Raw genomic sequence first — 12,075 nt, forward strand, 5'->3', positions numbered from 1 at the left:
GATGTCCAGGATTGAAGAAAAGGGGCTACCATTGGGGCAGGCTTCTATGCAAAGGCCTCAAAGCAAAGAAGAGTTTACATACAGATGCATATGGTGTGATGACCCAGAACATGCAAAGAAAGATTGTGCTAGCTATAAAGAAGCCCTTAAAAATCAACTTGTGTTTTTCAAAGATGGGAAAATCCACCTTACAGAGACTGGTCTTCCATTGAGCACAAACTTTGGGAAAGGAGGGATGAAAAAGCTGGTTGAGGAAATGGCTGCTAGTCATGCCATCTCTATGGTTGAGGCAGCAACCTATGGATTAAAGGTTGATCAATCAAGGCAGGGATTTGAGAATCATGAAGATTATGAGAATGAGGATTTTTGGCCATCAACAATGGAATTAATTGCGTCAAAGAAGGTATCTAAGCAAGCTTTGCATGAGGCAGGTGACTGTATACGTCTTGAGACTGGTTGGGAGGAGCCTGTGGATTCTTTATCTGTTCATGCCTACATTGCTAAATGCCAGAATAATGAGGCACAGGTAGAGGAGAAGCGAAAAAGGGAAAATGAGGAAGGAGGGCCATCAAAAAGAGTTACACGTGGAAGTGAAAAGAAGGATCCTGGGCCATCACATATGCCTCCACAGCATAGCAGACCTCCACAGGAAGTTTCAATGGAAGAAGTGCCAGCAAAAATGAAGGAGAAGGGTAAAGGGAAAAGTCCACTCTACAAGCTTCAATCTGATATTGAAGCTGCAACAAATCTCAAAAAGGTGCTTGAAGAGAGGATTCTAAACAGCAGGGTGGAATTTACACTAGGGGAAGTCTTGGGGATTGCAAAGAAAGAATTTCATGATGAGATAATTGATATTATACGAAGAAAAAGGCAGTCCATAATTGAATCTATTCCATCGCAAGGGGAGGCAAGCACTTCCAAGACTCATGGAGTACAGGTACAACAAAGGGAAGAGAGAGAAAATGTGGTGGAATGTAATCACTCTGCTGATGGGGCACGACAAGTGCGCTTTGTGGAAGAGGATGATGAAAAAGAAGTTCTTACAAAGAGTCATTACTCCAGGAGCCATTGGGCAAGAGCAACCACTGAAACCCTTGTCAAGATAGGTGATTTGGAAGAGCCATATGTCGCTCTAATTGATCATGGGTCTGAAATAAATCTTATGGCTAAAAATCTTTACAACAAATGTAAGTGGCCAATGGATGTAGATCATGGGTGGATGATTAAAGCAGCTAATAACTCATCTGGAGAGCTCTATGCAGCATGTCCAAATGTAAGGGTAACTATAGGGGATGTGAAAGATGATCAGAACTTCTTTGTTCAGGAGATGTCATCGTATCCCCTCATCCTTGGGCAACCCTACATTACAGCTGTGAGGATGGAAACAAAAGTTTTGGATGATGGCTCGGCATATGCAAGAATAAGGAGTAAAGATGGCAAGAAAGCTGTTCAGTTCTTGACAGTTTGCATTAACCATGAAAGGAACCGTGAATCTCTTCGAGCACAGTCACTCCCAAAGATAAATAGAGAATTCATGAACTACAGGGAGATGAAGGATTTTGGCCAGGTGCCATTGTAAAGCGGGATTCCAATGGTACAAGGGAAAATGAGTTCTCGCAGGACTCAATCAATGTAAATAACTTTTCAGCAAATTTTCAAGGATTCTCTAGCTATGGGTCACTGGTCTTTGTAAAAAGCAAGGATTTGAAGCATGGCATGCATAAACATGTACAAAATGAACAAAAAAATCTTGAGCAGTGTGGTCTTTTGGAGAAGAATGAGTTTATTTCAGGGGTGCTTGATGAGGTGTCATTTGTAGATACTATGGATGTGCTTTTTGATATGGGAAGAGTATGCTTACAGGGTGGAAATGAGATGATAGACTATGGAGATGTATGATATAATCCGGGAATTTGAGGGGGTGGAATGTAAAAACATGAATTGCGAGATGGATGCTCATGTTGATACAAAGTACAAAACAGTTGCAAAGAAGGTGAAACCAGTTGCCTTGCCTTTGCCACCAGGAAGCAAGGAGAAGATAGATGAAGCTTCTATGCAACCAAATCTTAGAGATCCGAAGAAAATTGGGCATAAGTTTACTCAAGAAACTCTAAAAGAGCTGAAGATTGGTGAGAAGGATTTTCTGTTGCCAGTTGAAAGGGAATGCTTTGAGGAGATGCTTGTAAAACATGGGAAAGCCTTTGCTTTTCAGCCGCATGAGATAGGCTGTGTTGATCCAAGTGTAACAGCACCAATGGTGATCTTTACTGTTCCACATGTGCCCTGGAACCTGCGGGCCAATTCCAGTACCAAAGGCTCTCTTGCCAAAGCTGATGGAATTACTAAAAGAAAAGATCAGGATGGGAATCTTGGAGCCATCATGTGCCCCATATTCCAACAGATGGTTTACTGTGCCAAAGAAAAATGGGACATTGTGCTTTATTCAAGACATGCAACCTGTAAACAAAGTCACAATCAGGAATGTGGGAACAGGTCCGATTGTGGATGAGTTTGCAGAAGCATTTGCAGGGAAAGCTATATACTCTATGGGTGATCTGTATTCGGGATATGATCAGTTCCAGCTGGATATACAAAGCAGGGACTTGACCACAATGAGAACTCCTTTGGGATTAGTAAGGATGTGTACTTTACCACAGGGAGCCACCAACTCAGTGGCACATATGATGAATGGAATGAATAAAGTCTTACGAGACTTCATACCACAAAAAACTATGCCATTTTTGGATGATGTGCCAATAAAGGGCTGTGATGAGAAAGACAAAGATGGGGATTTGGATTCAAAGGGGTGCCGCAAGTTTGTGGCGAATCATATAAAGGATTGTGATATGATTCTATCCAGGCTTGAAGAAGTGAATCTTACTTTATCTGGGCTGAAATCAGTGTTTGGAGTTGGTGAAGTGCTAATAGTGGGACATCTTTGTAGTACTAGTGGACGCCGACCTTGTCCAGCCAAGATAGATGCAATACAAAGAATGAAAGAGACATGCATTAATGTTACAGAGCTGAGGAGATTTCTTGGAGCATGTGTCTTTTATGTTATTTGGATCCCACATTATGCACATGTAGCAGATCCTCTTTATCAACTTTTGAGGAAAAATCAAAAATTTCTGTGGAGTGCAGTACATATTAAAGCTATGCGGAAGCTGAAATGTTTGCTCCAATCATCACCTACTCTAAGAAAGGCAGATTATGAGTGTGGCAGGCCTGTGATTGTTACAGTTGATACTAGTCCTACTGGGATAGGATGGGCAGTAGGGCAAGATGATGAGGATGATCACAGGTATGTAATCAGATTTGGAGCAAAAGTATTAAGCTTTCGACAACGAAAATATCCACAGATCAAGAGAGAGTTATGGGGAATAGTCACTGCTCTAAAATGTGAAAAAGAATATCTTATTGGGGCATCTGTACTTGTGGAAACTGATTGCTTGCCACTTCTTGGGATGATAGCAAGTTGTACCACTCCAGATATTGCTATGCTTAGGTGGATTGCCTATATCAAGTCACTAAATCCTGAGTTTGAGCATATTGCAGGAAAAGATAATCCAGTTGCAGATATGCTATCAAGAGCCAGGTATGAAGATGAGAAAGAGATGATTAGTGACATTGATGATGTGGGTACAAGGTTCTACACTACTGCATATGCAAAGGGGGACCATATTTGCCTATCAAATGCACTTGAGTCTTTTATTGAGGAAATGTATGAAGGAGATTGGTTGCTTATTGGTCAATACTTGAGTACTCTAACAAGACAGGGAAATTGGTCTGACTCAAAATTTAAGAGAATCCGCAGAAAAGCATATGGTTATTTCCTAAAGGATGGGTACCTCTGGAAGCATCCTAAGCAGAGGAATGCTATGCCACAGAGAGTCATATGTGATAAAGAGACTCAAGGAAAGCTTGTGAAAGAATTCCATGAGAGTCTCTGGGCTGGACATAGAAGTGTGTGGGCTACGTTTACCAAAATAAAGAAAAAATATTGGTGGAAAGGAATGTACAAGGATATTTCCCAATATGTGGAAACATGCATGGTATGTCAAATGTACTCAAATGTGCGACATCGTGATGGATTGCAACCAACCTACCCACCTGCCATGCACTACAAATGGATAGTGGATCTAGTTACAATGCCTTTGGGAATTTGGCAGATGCGGTATATAGCACTTGCAAGAGAAGATTTGACAAATCAGGTAGAGGGGTGTGCTCTTAGAACAAAGAGTACGGAAACAGTATGTAAATTTCTCTTGGAAGATGTGATTTGCCGGTATGGTTGTGTTGGGAAAATAACAGCTGATAGGGGTGAGCTAGATGTTGAAGAAGCAAGGGAATTCTTCTCTAGAATTGGTATCAAATTGTCCCTAACATGTGCTTACAATCCTGAGGGCAATGGAAAAAGTGAGCGAGGACATCCTCCAATCATTAAAGCTTTGGCTAAGGCATGCAGAGAAAGAATGCGGGAGTGGCCAAAGCTGCTACCATATGCCTTGTGGGCTGACCGTACAACTCATAGCTCAGTGACAGGATACATGCCTGCAGAATTAATGTATGGTCAGAAGCCAGTGATGCCAGTTGAAGAAGTAGTTCTAACTTGGAATGTATTGCCCTGGGTGGAAGGATTGAGCAGAGATGACCTCCTTGCATTGCGAATAAGACAGTTAGAGAGGAGGCCTGAAGATATAGAGCTTGCTAAAGCTCGCTTGAAAGATGCAAGGTTGAAAAATAAAGAAAGATTTGATAGAAGACACAGACTCTGGCCAAAACCTATTGAAGAAGGTGATTGGGTTCTAATGTATGATAGTAGCCTTGACAACCAATTCACTGTTCAAAGAAAATTTGCAAAAAGATGGTTTGGCCCTTACATTGTCAAGCATGTGCATGGAAATGCCACGTATACTCTGTGTGAGCTTGATGGAATGGAGATAAAGAATCTTGTGGGTGGCAGGCAAAAGAATCAAGATATTTAAAAGAAGGCATGATAGTGATCCTTTTGATTCACAGGAGGCTCAGGATGAGAGGCTTGACAGTGGTAGTATGGATATGGTTGAAGAGGAAGAAGATGATCTTCCTGGTAATGTAGAAGATGAAGACAACATCCAGTTATATGTGGATCTTGATCATGATTTGGCACATACCAGAGGATGTGCAGGTTTAGAGGGGGTGGATGTCATGCCATGGCACGTCTATGGTGTGAAACCATGCATGTGAGGCCATCAAATGCAAATCCAGATGCATGGGGTTAAGTGCCATGACGAGTCATTATATGATGCCATGTACATATGTTCATATTGTAAATGAGGTTCAATAAGACAAGCTGAGACTGAGCTAGGTCTCGAAGCCTCTGACAGTGTGGTGTGAATCGTGGAGTTTTTTATGCTTATGGAGAATTTTGGAGATAGCAGAAACCCTGTGCCTTGATAGGACTGGATTATGCTTGTGGGTTTGACTGCTTTTACTGATTCCATGAGATGGTGAAATGCTCATAAGCCGTGACTATGGTTGAGTTGATATTAACACTGAGACAGAAAACTTTATGGTATATAATGGTCGTGGTCATGATCATATGCTTCGGATGGCAAGGTCATATGTGTAATAAGGATGCCAAATGAAGCTTCTTTCGATGTGGCGTGGGAAACACCCTTAGTAAGGTTGTGGTGTGAAGGAGTTTGATTTTTTTTAATGGTTATCACTCAAAAATACATGCGTGGAATGGTAGGCGCAGCGTGGAAAATTTGAAATGGAAAAACGCGTTTTTAGCTGCAAAAGGTGGTGTGGGGCGCCGATTCCCTTGCGGGAAAAAGGAGAAAAAACCAAAATGTGAGGCGGCGCTTATCAGAGAGAGTCATCTGCAGAAAAAACCAGGGACCAGAAGCACGTTCGACCAGAGAGCTTGATTTCAGGCCAGCGGCGACTGTCCATGGCATGTAGGGGTTTGAATTGAAGAGCAAAGTGATTGCTACCCAGTGATATGCTTTTTTCATAAACATGAATTCAGCTATGCGCCGTCTGCAGCGAAGCGTCGTTTGAAAATTTCCGCTTTCCCACTTTCAGATAAGTGTTAAATTGATTTAATTTCGTTTACTATCCTACCTACCCACGTTTGATAAATCGTGGAGTCTATAAACCTTTAAAGGTTTTGTAAATAAAAAGGGACTTGATATGAAGAGTTGGGATATTATTGCATCAAGAAACGTGGAATCAAAGTATCAGAAAATGCAGCAAGGATTCTGGTAAAAATTGATTTTGTTTTTTATCCTAGTGGATCTCGAATGCAAGCCATGGAATTTCTTAAAATCATGTGAACATGTTATAGTTATGCCATATATCGTCTTGTGTTTGTGAGTTGTTGGAATTTTAAGGCAGATTTTCAGGTGATAAAGAACATTATGAGATGATGGGAATGGTGACACTGGATGTATGGAATGAAAAAGGTCACATGTATGTTGGAAATACTTAAAAGTTATGTTATGCCTACATGTGATTGGCTGGAAGGTTTTGGAAAAAGGAGCCAGTGAATCTCTGCTTGGAAAGGGACAAGCACTTGTTGGTACACGAATTCAAGGATGTATTGAGATGAATTGACACATGTATATGTCATTAAAAATGGACTTGTCCTATGCTTCTTGGGGAATTTTGTGTTGAGTTTCCTTGTTAGATTTGGTACCTACTCTCACAGCTAGAAGTCTCGTACTTTCCTGGCTATACCGCACACGTCACGACAGCGTGCATCAAGGAAGATATCGGAACAAGGAGTAAGAGTTGTTTTCTGAAACCGGGCATGGATCTGGTTGATTGACCTTGCTGGTCTTCAATGGATGAATCCATGGCTCTTTTTATGGATCTGTTGGTTGATCTTTCCGATCTTCAACGAGAGTCCATCTTGATTTTTATAAGTGATTATATTGCCAAGTATTATGGGCTAGGAACTATTGAAAAGGCCCCTGAGTGGACAGGTGGTGAGCGTTCTAGTTGCGAATGATGTCATAGATACTCTGATGAAGGGATGATGGGAAATTAAGAATCAACCGGATAAATTGGAAGATTGTGATCAGTGGTACTATGGTTTCATTAAAGGATTGTTTTAAAGTTAGCTGATGCTAAGAAAGAGGCAATTTCATATTGGGTGTGTAAGTGGTGTGGCTAGTTTTATGTTTACATGAACTTCCGGCTAGGGAGCCTTGGAACTCTTTTCCTTGGTACCCGGGACAAAACCTAACCAAATTCCAAATTGGATCCCATCACTACAACCCATGGGATTGGATGGGGTTAGGCTGGACTGATGGATCCGTAAATCGAGACTCAATTTTTGTTATTACGATAGATGAAGTAAATCTCGAATAGTAATTGTTCTATGGATAATAGGAATCAACGGCTGTGCCTCTTGATGGGGAAAAAAGCGTTGATCTCAATGATCCAAGTGCAAGTTTCTTCCTTGATCTGACCGAGTACCTTTGTAGGTGCAGTCGGATCAGTTTGATCAGTAATGGTCTTGACTACATTAGAGTAAAAAGTTATCCTGGTGGAATCGCCCGTGCTTTCCGGATAAGGGAAGTTTTTTCGGGTTTGGTTTTTTAAAACCGATGGATTAGTCTTTTGTCCGGATATCCGTGGACGAGGCCCCGAGTGTGGGACCCTGCCTCGCACATGAAGTGCTACTTCCGCTGCTAGTACCCCGAATCCGTGGGTGCAGGGATCTCACAGTATCCTCATTTATACATCCACATCCCATATCCGCATTCATACATACACATCCATATCCAACATTCCCGTTCACATCTATACATTCACATCTACATCCACATACATACATACATCCACATCCGCATTCCCATTCACATCTATACATCCACACACATACATACATCCATTTTTAATAAATTCCAATTGCATATTGGAAAGTTCTTTTTGAATTTTTGTGTCAGGGGAATTCATTTTAATAATATGAGAAATTTTTCTATCTAAAAATATTCAAAATCTGAATATTCTCTCTCTAGAATATTTTCTCTCTCTAAGTTAAAATGGTTAGAAACAAGATCTTTTATATTTCTGAAGAGGAATTTAATTACACGGAAAGATGTTGGTCATCTTGAGAGGCTGGGGAGGAATCTTACATTCTCTCCCACTTGAAAAACACGAGATGTCCTCATCTCGCAAACTGGGGATATTTTTGCAAGATGCACGAATATGAGACTAAGAGAAAATTTTATTAAGATTAACCACCAAGAAAAGTCTCAAAGAGAGCAAGATTCAAGACAAGAATAAGATTTCAACTTTATTCATTCTTGGAACATATACAATAAAGATAGAAGAACTCTTTACACTTCCATAAGTCCGTCCATCATATGGTCACAAAAGCAGCACTCATAAGCTGCACACGTATAAGGTAACTCATCTATGGGAATAATTCGGTTGGTTATTGCAGCACCTATCTCATTGGTATGAGGTGACCTATTAAAAGGACCTCTGAGAGGCAAGCCAAAAATGGGATAAAGGCATATCTTCTGATGAGGAAGAAAACACGCAAGACCCGCTCAGAAAACCCAATATGCCTTGATCTCATCACGCAATAGTATCGAGGACCCAAACCCAAAGCTTCAATAACCATAGCCAAGCGGACATTGTTGCGAAAGTGCTGCTGACCCCACGGTGTTACCCTAGTTATGTCTTGATAGGTCCGCCATTTGGTCTGAGCTACAGAAGTTCCCAAGTGAGGAAAAAGTGAGCGCTCATACAGTTCTATAAAATCCTTCTTCACAGACTCGCTTGCGTCTTGAAGGTGAGAAATCATCATGGATAAAACTAATTCCTGTTGCCAAGCCATGAAGGAGATTAAGAAAGAAAGGCGATCGATGGAAGTAAGATTACTGTGAGCGACAAGTAAAAGTTACGACTTATATAAAGGAAGGAGCTAGCATAACTTAGAAGCCAACGGTATCTTGTCACACTGAAGTTTTACCGTCTTTCCATGATTTGGGTTTGGCACATATTTCTATAGAAGGTTCATATGAAATACATTATGAACTTTGAGATGATGAGGTAGAAAAAGCCCGTAGGCTAACTCACCTACTTTCATTGAAATCCGATATGGCCCACAATATCTGGGGGATAACTTCTTATACTTCCTAAGAGATAAATAACTTCTTTTGGGCCGTACTCGAATGAAGGCCATATTTGCTTCTTTGAATTCTCTGACTGCCCTCTTTTTATCTGCATACTGCTTATGTCGATCCTGGGTAGTCTTTTAATTGATGACCAAAACCATGGCATCCCAAAACACCGGTATTCCTCTTCAAAAATATAAAAGATCTTGTTTCTAACCGTTTTAACTTAGAGAGAGAAAATATTCTAGAGAGAGAATATTCAGATTTTGAATATTTTTAGATAGAAAAATTTCTCATATTATTAAAATGAATTCCCCTGAAACAGAAATTCAAAAAGAACTTTCCAATGTGCAATTGAAATTTATTGGAAATGGGTATAAAGGACCTTAGCCTAAGGGTTTAGATTTTCAGAAATTTTTGGATTATGGTCCAATTAAGGTTCCTATGGGCCAATAGCATCAATCCATGTGTAGGGAGGAGATAAATTCAATTTTGTAAAAGAAGATACCCAAAAATGAGTAAATGCTCACATAAGGTGAAGAGTTGAATATGTACAAGGTTTATTAATAAGAAACTTTGAGTAATTTTAATAATGTGAGATATTTTGGATATAATGATTTTATTTTGACACATATGTAAGGAAGGGGAGTCCCTTCAATACTCACATAAGATGAAGAGTTAACTATGTACAAAGTTTATTAGTAAAAAACTAGGAGCAATATTAAAAATATGAGATATTTTGGGTATCCAAAAATGAGTAAATGCTCACATAAGATGAAGAGTTGAAAATGTACAAGGTTTATTAGTAAAAAACTATGAGCTATATTAAAAATATGAGATATTTTGGGTATCCAAAAATGAGTAAATGCTCACATAAGATGAAGAGTTGAAAATGTACAAGGTTTCTTAGTTAAAAACTATGAGCAATATTAAAAATATGAGATATTTTGGGTATAATCATTCCATTTTGACACATATGTAAGGAAGGGGAGTCCCTTAAAGGAGGTGCATATTTCACATACTTGAATGAGTTTTAAACTAAAAAATAATGTGATATTTTTATCTCTCCTCTCTCTTGAACCAAACCAAATCAAAAGGGAACCAAACCGAATAAAAAAGGAACCAAACTAGATCCAAATCTAGTCTAAATTCAACCAAACTGAATTTGGAAAATTCTAGAATTCAGTTAGCTTTGGTTAGAGTTTCCCTCTCCTATAAATAGAACATGAGTCCTTTGAAAAAAAAGGGGAAGAATTTTACTATACTAGAGTTATGCTGAAATAATGCTAATTTCTACTATTCTCTAAAATTCTCTCCAAATTGAAGAAATTGGAGCTTTCCTCCTTCTTCAATCCCCATTGGTGGCTCCATCAACATACTTAACCAATTGATTGGTGGCTCCATCAACATACTTAACCAATTGATTGGTTGGGGGCCTCTACTCTGAACAAAGAATCAAGCAATTTGTAAGGTAAATGGTCAATTTTGATCTTTTCTATAATTTCTCAATGCTTCTCTCTTCTCAACTCCTCTCAAGCTTGAGAAGCTTAATTGGAATGGTCTTTGAATGCTTTTGAAGTTAATTGATGAATGATAGTTAAGAATTAGCAATTTTTCAGCATAACTCTAGTATAGTAAAATTCTTCCCCTTTTTTTTCAAAGGACTCATGTTCTATTTATAGGAGAGGGAAGCTCTAACCAAAGCTAACTGAATTCTAGAATTTTCCAAATTCAGTTTGGTTGAATTTGGACTAGATTTGGACCTAGTTTGGTTCCTTTTTTTTTGATTCGGTTTGGTTCCCTTTTGATTTGGTTTGGTTCAAGAGAGAGGAGAGATAAAAATATCACATTATTTTTGAGTTTAAAACTCATTCAAGCATGTGAAATATGCACCTTCTTTAAGGGACTCCCCTTCCTTACATATGTGTCAAAATGAAATGATTATACCCAAAATATCTCATATTTTTAATATTGCTCATAGTTTTTAACTAAGAAACCTTGTACATTTTCAACTCTTCATCTTATGTGAGCATTTACTCATTTTTGAATACCCAAAATATCTCATATTTTTAATATAGCTCATAGTTTTTTACTAATAAACCTTGTACATTTTCAACTCTTCTTATGTGAGCATTTACTCATTTTTGGATACCCAAAATATCTCATATTTTTAATATTGCTCCTAGTTTTTTACTAATAAACTTTGTACAGAGTCAACTCTTCATCTTATGTGAGTATTGAAGGGACTCCCCTTCCTTACATATGTGTCAAAATGAAATCATTATACCCAAAATATCTCACATATGTACAAGGTTTATTAATAAGAAACTATGAGTAATTTTAACAAGAAACTTTGTACATAGTCAACTCTTCACCTTATGTGAGCATTTACTCATTTTTGGGTATCTTCTTTTACAAAATTGAATTTATCTCCTCCCTACACATGGATTGATGCTATTGGCCCATAGGAATCTTAATTGGACCATAATCCAAAAATTTCTGAAAATCTAAACCCTTAGGCTAAGGTCCTTTATACCCATTTCCAATAAATTCCAATTGCACCTTGGAAAGTTCTTTTTGAATTTCTGTTTCAGGGGAATTCATTTTAATAATATGAGAAATTTTTCTATCTAAAATATTCAAAATCTGAATATTCTCTCTCTAGAATATTTTCTCTCTCTAAGTTAAAACGGTTAGAAACAAGATCTTTTATATTTCTGAAGAGGAATTTAATTACACGGAAAGATGGTCATCTTGAGAGGTTGGGGAGGAATCTTACATTCTCTCCCACTTGAAAAACGCGAGATATCCTCATCTCGCAAACTGGTGGTATTTTCGCAAGATGTACGAATATGAGACTAAGAGAAAATTTAATTAAGATTAACCACCAAGAAAAGTCTCAAAGAGAGCAAGATTCAAGACAAGAACAAGTTTCAACTTTATTTATTCTTGGAAC

Source organism: Cibotium barometz, chromosome 7, assembly GCF_041138505.1.
Source record: "Cibotium barometz isolate CiBa-2024 chromosome 7, ASM4113850v1, whole genome shotgun sequence".
NCBI lineage: Eukaryota > Viridiplantae > Streptophyta > Polypodiopsida > Cyatheales > Cibotiaceae > Cibotium > Cibotium barometz.